We start from the raw sequence: 10,380 nt of genomic DNA, 5'->3' as shown, positions 1-10,380 counted from the left end.
AAAGGAGCCCACTCAGCCTCACCATTGCTGCTTTTCCTTCCCCCCAGAACCCCGCTTCTCCTGGGCTGCAAGTAGCCATCCCTGGGATGCCAACAGGCAGCCACAGGGGTCTGTCTCTCAGCAGCCAACCGCACCTCCATGGGTTCAGCCCTCAGAAGGGCAGGTGGGGGTTTCCTGGATCCCAGTTGCTCACAGACAGCCCAGCCTCCACCTCTAAAACCATCAGTCATGCCCCCAGGTTGGCCATAAAGGAGCCGCCATTCTCCACTTGGACTCAGCTTTGCTTGTTTTCCTTTCACCCAGAACCTCCCTTCTTCTCCTGGGCTGCAAGTAGCCACTCCTGGGAAGCCAAGAGGCAGGCACAGGATTCTACCTCCCAGCAGCCAACCACACCTCCCCAGGCTTTGCAGAATGAAGGGTGGTGCTCTACTAACCCCACTTAGCCGCACAGCTTCTTCCCTGCCTTCCTCAGCTCAACTTTCCTCTATTGCCCCATTCCTGCCTCACTTCCTCCTTTGGCCAGTCATGCAAAGGAGCCCAGCAGGAAGTGAGAGCCTCTATAGGCCAACCTCCAACAGCAGAGGTGGCCAAGCCACAAGCCTCCAAATGGTGACTGGCCTAACTACTCTAGGTTCTCCAGCCTGACACCAAGGTGCTTTCTCCACTGCTGTCAGCATCCTCTGTCATGCAGGGGTTGGAGTTATCCCAGGGACAGGCCAATAGGAGGAGTGCCCTTTCTGAATAACAAGGGGAATCTGGGAAAAGGAAGCCAGCATATTTCTGCCTGGTTTTGAACCAGGGACCTTTTGCGTATTAGGCAAATGTGATAACCACTACACTACAGCAACTCCACCTACTGGGTTGTTGCTCACTCTGGCACAGACTGATGGACAAATCTAGAGAATGTGGTGGTAGCCCCTCGATAGGTCAGCTGGCGGAGCAGAGGACTGGAGCCAGCACTCAGGAAGTCGTCCTTACCTCGCCCGTGTGACTCCAGCTTGAGGGAGAGCTTCTTTTTCTTCTCCTTGCTGACAAAGAGCAAGAGAAGAATGAAAGGTCAGGTGGGCCAACTCGGTGCAGAAGCCCATGCTGTCTTTTTCTGCTCCATAGCCTGAAATGAGGGACTCGTGGCAGTTAAAGGAACTGCTGCACTCTCAGAAAACATCCCGCCCGTGCATAAAGGAGGATAGAAGAGCCTGTTAGTCTAGCACGCTCCCAACTGAACTGTTTCAGCAGCTGCTAGGTTTCTTTTTGGCCTGTTACTTTTCTGTCTGGGATGTTGTTGTCAGCTGTGGCACAGAAAAAGGACGTCATTGCGAGCTGCCCATAAAGATAAGATTAACTTTTGCCTTCCTTGCTCGGCTTTACTTGCTTCCTCACCCTATTCCTGCCTTAGTTCCTGTGTTACCTGAAGGCAACGGGGGCCCAGCAGTACGAAGAGGAAGTTAGACAGCTAGACCCTGGTGGCAAAAGTTCTACCACCGCTTGCCACCCCACTCTCTTCTCCCAGCTTCACATATTGACCGCCAGGGACTTGGTGCCCAGCAGCGCAACGGAAGGCAGTGGACAGAGCCACCCTCACCTTGAAGCTCTGGCTCATTAAACCATATCTTCAGTCGCTGATGGCCAATGAGAGACCAACAGCGCTTGCTATTTTAGCACTTGAAAATGCCATTGGTTAGTCACTGGATCTCTTTAATGCTGTTACATAACAAATGAAAATAGAATCTCAGTGTGACATTCTGTACCTTTGGGGGAGTGTGCTGTAACCCCCATATTCCTCATTTTCATATAATCGTGATCTTATATACAGAGCATGCCTTGTAAGGTATCAGGGGAAAGGATATGATCTGCTGAAAGTCATTTCTCTACCCATAGATGTTTACCATTCATGCATATGAAGTTATGAGAATTGTGCAGTGTGGTTATCACTATGCTGTAAGGTGGGGGAGTCAGCCAAATATTAGCTCCCCAGTGACAACAGCAAGGAAAGTAACCAACACCCGGACAGGGTGTCAAACAACCCATCAACAGCCATTGTTCAGCAAGGGAGCTACAGTGCAATCACTTACCTGCAAGAGGACACCCCAGGGGAATTGCTCAGACTTGCTTGGAGAGACGCAGTGATGCTCACCTGACTCTGAAGGGGGAGCAAAGCCAAGAGGGAAGAAAGGATATGATAAAAGCAGAGACATTTGCCATGCTTTGTCTCTCTCGTCCACCTACATCTACAGACACCCCCACACCAAGCAACTGAAGCGCTGACGAAAGGGGAGAGCCTGGCTGAAAAGCCACCAGCCGGCCTGTGGTGAGAAGCATCTAAGTTTGTAAGGGCATTGAAAGGGTTAAGATCAGCTTAGAGTGCATTTTGCTTTTATTTCACAAAAACAACGAGGAGTCCGGTGACACCTTAAGAACTAACAGATTTATTTGGACACAAGCATTCGTGGGTAAAAAGCCCTCTTCTTCAGATGCATGGAGTGAAAATTGCAGATAGAGGCATAAATATATATTGGAACATGATGTAAAGGGAGTTACCATACAAGGGGAGAACCAGTGTTGAAGGCTAATTCAGTCAGGGTGGATGTGGCTCTCTCCAAGTAATTGACAGGGAGGTGTCAATACCAAGAGAGGGAAAATTGCTTTTGTAGTGAGCCAGTCACCCCCAGTCCCTCTTCAAGCTCAAATTAATGGTGTTAAGTTTGCAGATCAGTTGTTACTCTGCAATTTCTCTTTGAAGTCTGTTTTTGAAGTTTGTTGAATGGCTTCTTTTAAATGGCTACTTTGAATGGCTACGTTTAATTGTGTTATTGAATATGAACATGTAAACGTGTTATGGAAGTCCCATGTGGTCTAGTGGTTAGGATTCTTGGCTTTCACCCAGACAGCCTGGGTTCAGTTCCCCACACAGGAACAATGCAGAGCTTCTCCTTGGAGGGGAGACAGGAAACAAAAAGAATGGGAAGGATCCTGCCAGCAGCAGAGCTGGATAGAGTTGGGAGCAGTACTGGATTTGACATGGTGCCATAGTGCTAGGCCCAAGCTCTGAAGGGACCTGTAACAGTAACTTCCTCCCCTCTGCAGAAAGGGAGCCTCAGAGCAGCCTGGATTCAGTAGGGGAGCTGAGACCCCATAGGGCCCTGGGAGCTGTAGTTCCTTGACCAGCTCCCTGCCTTGGAGCAGAGAAGGAACATTTCCCAGCATTCCCTTGGCTGCTATCAACAGGAAAGGGAGGGGGGAAGCTGTGAGACTCCATGCGCTGCAGCTTGCTGTGGCTGGGGGGCTGGCTGGCTGCTAGAAGGGGGTGCCACCTGTGAATAGGGAAGAGGTGTGACCAAGGAGTAGAAGGCTTTCGGCCCAGGTAGCACCCTCAGAAGACTTCCCCAGACAGGCTTAGGGATGCTGGTGTGACCTCGCCTGGCAGCCCCCAAAGATGGAACTGGGTGGACTAACTGGACAGGGCCCCTCTCTATCTGAAGCTGGGCAAGGGAGGTATGTGGATCCCACCAGAAGGTAAAATGGTAAGTAAGTAAGGAAGGGGAGGCTCTACTGGACCTGGACAGCTTCAGATACAGGACAGGAGGATTTCCACTTCTGAGCCATGAAAATAGAAATTGACTTTTCCTTTCCAGATGTATCTAATATTCATAAAGGGAATCTAGCCCCTGCCTTCCAGATCTGAACACCTCAAAATCAGGAGTGCTCAAGCTCAATTTGGGCAGCTGTTATTTCATTTCTCCCAAATCAAATATGCTGATCCACTGTCATTTACTGTAGAAAAAGTAGGAGAAAATTGAGCAACAAACGTTGGGGTCTTCACAGTGCTAACGAGGGCTGGAATTGCTATTTTCAACAGCCATTACACTTTTTTTTTTTAGTTTTGTTTGTTTAAAAGGAAGACAGTGATATTGCACTGGCAATACCCCATAGAAACAAAGAATGGAACAAAAGAATAATAAAGGCACCTCAACTTTCCTCATTTATGTAGGACGGTCTTATTAGATGGATCCAGACATCTTCCAATCACAGAAGCTGATAATTGTTCCACTTTACTGCAGTTCTGTAACCATGCAGGAACCTAGAGGAGGAAAGTGCCTAACTCCAGAGTCTGCAGCTGCCTAGGGCCAGTGCTGAGGATTTAGAGTCCCTAGTGCTGCCCTTGCAAGGTTCAAGCATGCTCAGCCTTGGCATTGCCTCCGCTCCTGCGGCTAGTAGCTGCAGCTGTCTAAGGCTGGCCTCTGGCAGTTGCCCCATGGCTGTAGCTAGAGAAACTACAAGTGGCTCTATGACTCCTGGGGCCATTAAGCTAGAGCACCTAAAGACACTGGAGTTAACTTCAAGGAACAGAGGTCACCAGTAGGAAAGGAATGTCGGGGGAGCAGGGAAGGCGGGAGCAGGTCAGGCTTGCAGAGGGAGCTTCCAGCTGGTTGGGAGCATGTCCAAAGTAGAAAGGAAACAAGTATGGGGAGAGGTGGTGGTGACCAGGTAGCAGACTAGCACGTAGATGGGAGCAGAGGGAGAGACGCTGGTGTCTTCAGATTCCCAAGGGCTAAGTCCTCACTTTGGGGAAATGGTGTTTGCAGGTGGCTTGCTCACATGGCAGGATGGGGGCTGAGGGAGGGATCTGTCAGAACTGATCAGGTGTCTGCTGGCTTTAGGACTTTGAGCTGAGACTAGGACCACATGCAGCGACTGGTGACATGGGGGGTACTGGAGACATGGCTAGAGAAGGTCTGAATGAGGAAAGAGATAAATCTGTGGGGAGTTTCCTTGGTCACTATGAAAGTTCTGCTCACTGTGGACACTGGTAAACCCACATGGGTGTACAGCTCAATAAGAAAACCCGCGGGCTGAGGGAGCTGTGTATGGCAATGCATATAGTCATGGAGAGGTGTGTGATCAAAATGAAAAATGTCTCTGAGGTTCAGTACCGGGTATACGAAGGCACCAATGGCACTGCCCCACCAGGCCCACACTCGGAGCCCACAGTGACTATACTGGGGCCCACAAATATGTTTGGTGCCAGGGCCAACAAAAGGTTAATCCAGCCCTGACTGCCTGAGCACTATTTCAGCCTCACATTTTTGGGTGGAACTCCCACAGTGAGAGCTGCAGAGCACTCCCCCCGCAACACACACGCACACACTCGTCCTGGTGTTGGGAGGGGAACAGGAGAAAGGACAAAAGAAGAGATGAAGAGAAAGGAGGGAGGGACAGGTGGATGGAGGAAAAGGTGAAACACAAAGGACAAACCCTAATATCCCCATGATTCTAAGGGACAAAATCCCAGGTGTGGAATAAAATTCTGCCTCCTTAAGCTCATGTTTTCCATGCCTAGAATTCAACTCTCACCAGATGGATCAGACTGAACAGGTTTCACACCTCCAGGAGGCTCTTACCTTCTAAAGAGGGACGGCTGTTTTCTAGTAAAATCACTACAAGGGAAGGAGAAACTGGAAAGAGATTTCTCCTGGCGCTCACGTCCGTGAACCCGAATACTCTCTCAGTCCTCAGACAGAGACCTGGAGAAGGAGACTTGCTGAAGCAAAGCCACAGGGGTCTCTGAGGTTTCCCTAGCCTCTGGCCCCTGACTGATGTCAGGATCTCTCTGTGAGGTCACCACCTGCTCACCAATAGTCTTTGACCAATAGTGTGAGGTCCTGCAAAAGGCCTTTGTGATGTCACTGCCACACCCCGCCCTTGCTGTGCCAATGTCCTGCCCCGGCCAGGCACTTTGGAGCTTTGAGCTACTCCCTGTGGATCACCTCACTCAAGGAGCTTTTCTATAGAGCATCCTCAGATGTCTAAGCACACGAGTGCCATGGCAATGAAACTGACACACATGGCACCAAGATGAGATCATTAGTAGACTAACCTATAGGAGAAGGACACCCCAGCATTAGTAGGGGAGAAATCCCTACTGAACATGCATTACACCTAGCAGCCCCTGCGTGGGGTCGGGCAGGGGCTGCGGAGGGGGGAGACCTGGGAAAGGGATGGATGGAAAAATGTCTGTGCAGCCGGGACATGGCCAGGGGGCGAGGGGAGAAGAGCAGGTGACCCCTGAGGAGCGGGGAGAAAAAGGGAGGGCTGAGATCCCCTCGGAATTACCACTGCCCCCTCCGTGGAGACCCCCCTCCTCTCCTGTCCTGCCCCCTTTCTCCCTAGAGAGCAACAAGCAACATCCAGGCTGACACCCCCCTTCCCTCAAACCCCTGAGAAGTTCCCTGTTCCCCTCCCCCCCATTGTGCCCCATTTTCTCTCCCCTTTGCCAATGGCCAGTTCAGATCTCAGGTTTGGGGTGTTTCCCCCCATTTTCACCTGCAGTGATTTGTCCTTGTGTAGGTGGGAAATGGTTCCCCCGAGTGATTTCTGAACTGGGCAGAGGCTGGGGGGGGCCTGAGACAGGGACACCTCTGGGCTGGGCTGGGGGGGCCACTCTCTGCTGGCAACAGGGCGTGGGAAGGGCCAGTAAGGGGAGGGGGGAGCAAGTGTCCCCCATAGAGAGGGTCCAGCCCCAGGCTGCTACCAGTAGCACATTCCTATCCTGGCCGGGGGGGGGGCGCTTTCTCCAGCTGGGACCTGCCCCCTAGGCAGCCCCAGGCTCTGACCGCACCAGCCCCGCCTGGAGCCCCCAGTGAGTGAGAGACCCCGGAGGGGGAGGGGGAGGGAGCACTGGGCCCTGACAGGAAAGTGACTCTCTCCCCTCAGATCTTGGTGTTTTCCTCTCATGTTATCAAATATGCAGTTTGTGACACAATTTCTTTGCAAATCTCAAAGATTCAAATAAAATAACCTAAACATTTGCCCCACTTCTCTCTAGTTGTCTATTTCTAATTGAATGTGCCCTGAGATTTTCCTGTCTCTAATTCTAAAATAATAAGAAAATCTCAGATTTACACCTTTTCTCAGATTATTGAACACAAAATGTTTGCAAATGTTGCCCATTTCCTCTTTATTCATTTATCAAGTATTCATGTGAAACACTCAGATTTTACCTCCTATCAACAACTGATATAAAATCCCTCTGATTTTCCACTTTCCTCTCTATAATTTGCAAAATGGATCCAAAATCTCTGATTTCCACCCTTTGTCTTTCATTTCTGAACACTGATCTGAAAGCTCAGGTTTTCCCTCTGTGTCATTATCAAATGTCAATTAACAATCCTCTCAAGTTTTGTGCTGTTCCTTATGTTTCTAAATCCCAAAAACTTCTTCCTTCGGGGGAACCTGTTGCCCTGAGTCGCTCTCCATTCTGGATGTTGCAGGGGATTAAATTTCCCAGTGATTGTCTTTCCCCTCTCCTTTGAGGATCATTTGTCCCTCTTTTAGCTCTGTTAGATATTTGCCAAAGAAAGAGACCAGCCTGATATTTAATACACATACAAAGCCAGAGGCCTCCCCTGTTTGGGGATCAGTGGTTCGCAGCTGGTAGTGGGAGAGTTGGCTGGCCCCTTTTCTTTTCTCCAGCTGGCACAGGATGAGGGGGTCACTCTGAGTGCAGCATGTCTTGAGAAGTATCCCAAACCACAAGACAAATGTCTCTGTGAAGGGTTGCTTCCCACAGTGCTAAGATGTAGCCACCTCTGGCAGGATCCATGGTGGCTACTATTTGCTAGTGACAGGCCACGGAAATTTCTTACCTATTTTGCCCCTCCATGCCAGGCCTGCACAACATACGGCCCACGGGCAACGTGCGGCCCGTGAAGTCTCACTGTGGCGTCCCGCAGCCGGGAATCAAAGGGATCTTGGGCCTGCCCGTAGCCGCGGGGAATCACAAACCCCTTTAAAGTTCAGCCGCGGCCGGATTCAAAAGGTTCTGAGCTGCCCGCAGCCGCAGGGAGCCCAGAGCTCTTTAAATCTCAGCCGCGGCCAGGATTTATAGGGCTCTGGGCAGGCGGGCGGGGAGCTCAGAGCTCTTTAAATCCCAGCCACCAGGGCCGGCTTTAGGCCAATTTAACCAATTCCCTTGAATCGGCCTCGCTCCTAAGAGGACCCCGCACCCAAGCCCCAGTACCAGCAAAAGCCAGTGCGCTGTACCAGGGTGGCCCAGTTTCCCCAGGGGGCAATTTAAAAGGCCTGGGGCTCCCAGCAGGGGCTGGAAGCCCAGGCCCTTTAAATTGCCACTAGAGCCCTGCTGCTGGAGCCCTGGGGTATGGCTGCGGGGCTCTGGGGGCTATTTAAAAAGTCTAGGACTCCCATTGCTTCTACCTCCCCGGCCCTTTAAATAGCCACTGGAGCCCCGCCGCTTCCCCAGGGTTCCCGCGGCTATTTACAGAGCTGGGGCAGTGGAAGCAGGGGCGCCCCGGGCCCTTGAAGTAGCCCCCAAGCCCCAGGCTGCTGCTGCTGCTACCCTAGTGGGAGAGGGGGGAGGAGGAGGAGGAGAAGGAGGCACTCACCATAGAGGATGGGCTGTACCCCCTGTACCTGCACCCCCTGCCCTGCCTGCAGCCAGCCTGTCCCCAGCCAGCCACCTGCTGCACCCCCTTGCCCGCACCAGCCCACGCACCTCCTGCACCTGCTTGCACCAGTTCCTGCCTGCAGCCTGCCCATCTCCAGCCAGCCCCACACCACCTGCCTTGCCTTCAGCCCTGCACCAACCCCTGTCTCCAGCCAGCCCTGCACCCCCTTCCCTGTCTCCAGCCAGCCCCTGCCACACTGCCTGCCCTGCCCGCACCAGCCCTGCACCCCCTGCCCTGTCTCCAGCCAACCCCTGCCATACTGCCTTGCCCTGCCCGCACCAGCCCTGCACCCCCTGCCCTGTCTCCAGCCAACCCCGTACCCCCTGCCTTGCCTTCAGCCCTGCACCACCCGTCTCCAGCCAAACCCCTGCCGCACCCCGCTGCCTGAAGCCAGCCAGTCCCGCACTCCTTTGTCTCCAGCCCTGCCAACCCATGCCGCACCCTCCCTGTGGCCCTGCCTGAAGCCAGCCAGCCCACCCCACACCTCTTGGTCTCCAGCCTGCCCCACACCCCTTGCCCAGCCTGCAGCCAGACCCTACCTCTCGCATCCTCCCCCTCCCCCACCTCCAGCCAGCCCCATGTTCACTGGTGCCCTGCAGTTCCGAGGGAAGTAACCCTGCACACCTGCTTCAATGAGATGGGCAGGGAGCAGCTGGGACCCACACATGTGCACCCTAGCACACCCTAAGGGTAGTGGCAGAGCTCATTTCTAGTTCAGACCCATCTTTTTAAAAAGAACTTTTAGGTAGGGTTAACATACATCTGTACTTTCCCGGACATGTCAGGCTTTTTGGTTCTTAAATCGCCATCTGGGAGGAAAATACGGACGTATGGGTAACCCTACTGGTACAAAAATACATACTGTGGCAGAACTTTTTTATAGGGAACCGGTTGTTAAGAACTGAAAGGCTTTTTTTTTCCCCAGTCATCCCTGCGGGGCCCGCACTTCCTAAAGCCGGCCTGCCAGCCACGGCCGGGATTCAAAGGGCTCTGGGCTGCTCGCAGAGATTCCCGGCCGCAGCTGAGGTTTAAAGGTCCTCAGGGCTCCCCACCGCCACGGGCAGCCCAGAGCCCTTTGAATCCCGGCAGCAGCTGAGATTTAAAGGGCTCAGGGATCCCTGTGGCTGCAGGCAGCACAGAGCCCTTTGAATCCTGGCGGCAGCTCCAGGGGATGGAGTGAGGCTGGGATTTCAAGGGCTCAGGCTCCCCTCAGCAGCAGGAGCTCTGGGACCTTTAAATCCCTGCCCCAGCCCTGAAAAGCTCCGGGTTCCCCCAGTCGTCAGAGCCCCAGGCCCTTTAATTTGACCCTGAGGGCTCCCAGCCACCTCTTTGGCTGGGAGTCCCTGGTTGATTTAACATCAAGTAACACCTCCCCACCACCAACCTTCCTTTTTGACCCACAGCTGTTTTGGTGGGGCGGCGCTGGGGAAGGAGGGTTTGTTTCTGCAGGCTGGGCGGGGTGTTTCCCGCCAGGCTGGGAGGTCCTGAGTGGGGGGTGTTTCCGCAGGGCCGGGGGGTTTCGGTCCTCAGCTGTTTTCTTTGGAGTATTGTGGCCCTCGCTGTTTTACTCAAGTACTGTACAGGAACTTTTCAGGGGGATTAAGGCAAAATGCCACATTTATTAGTAATACAGGTATCAATTAATACTCTATGATATGCACATGAGATATATATCACAGTCATGCATTCACGCACACACACAGACATAAACACACTCCGTCTTGCTGTTGTTACCAACTAGTTGCTCCCCTTAACTGCACTGGCCAGGTGAGTTAGATGGGGAGGGGTGGAGCCGGGCTTCTACCGATCCAAATCGATGGTCCGATGGTGACAAGACGAGATCCGGGGTCCTTCTGCAAGACACCTCGCATTTATAGCAGCTTCCCTCTTATGCAAATCTAGACCAGATTCAAAATCT

At 52.7% G+C, this 10,380-nt stretch overlaps 1 non-coding gene across 1 annotated transcript; it reads right to left on the bottom strand.

The window, feature by feature from the left end:
• Window positions 1-775: 775 nt before the first annotated feature.
• TRNAI-AAU (transfer RNA isoleucine (anticodon AAU)) lies at window positions 776-848 on the bottom strand. The gene has a single exon. It is a non-coding gene; the product is annotated as a tRNA-Ile (tRNA).
• Window positions 849-10,380: the final 9,532 nt, after the last annotated feature.

This window comes from Gopherus flavomarginatus, chromosome 18, assembly GCF_025201925.1.
Source record: "Gopherus flavomarginatus isolate rGopFla2 chromosome 18, rGopFla2.mat.asm, whole genome shotgun sequence".
NCBI lineage: Eukaryota > Metazoa > Chordata > Testudines > Testudinidae > Gopherus > Gopherus flavomarginatus.
Note: the sequence above shows the minus strand (reverse complement) of the source record. Positions and strands in the feature narration are given on the sequence as shown.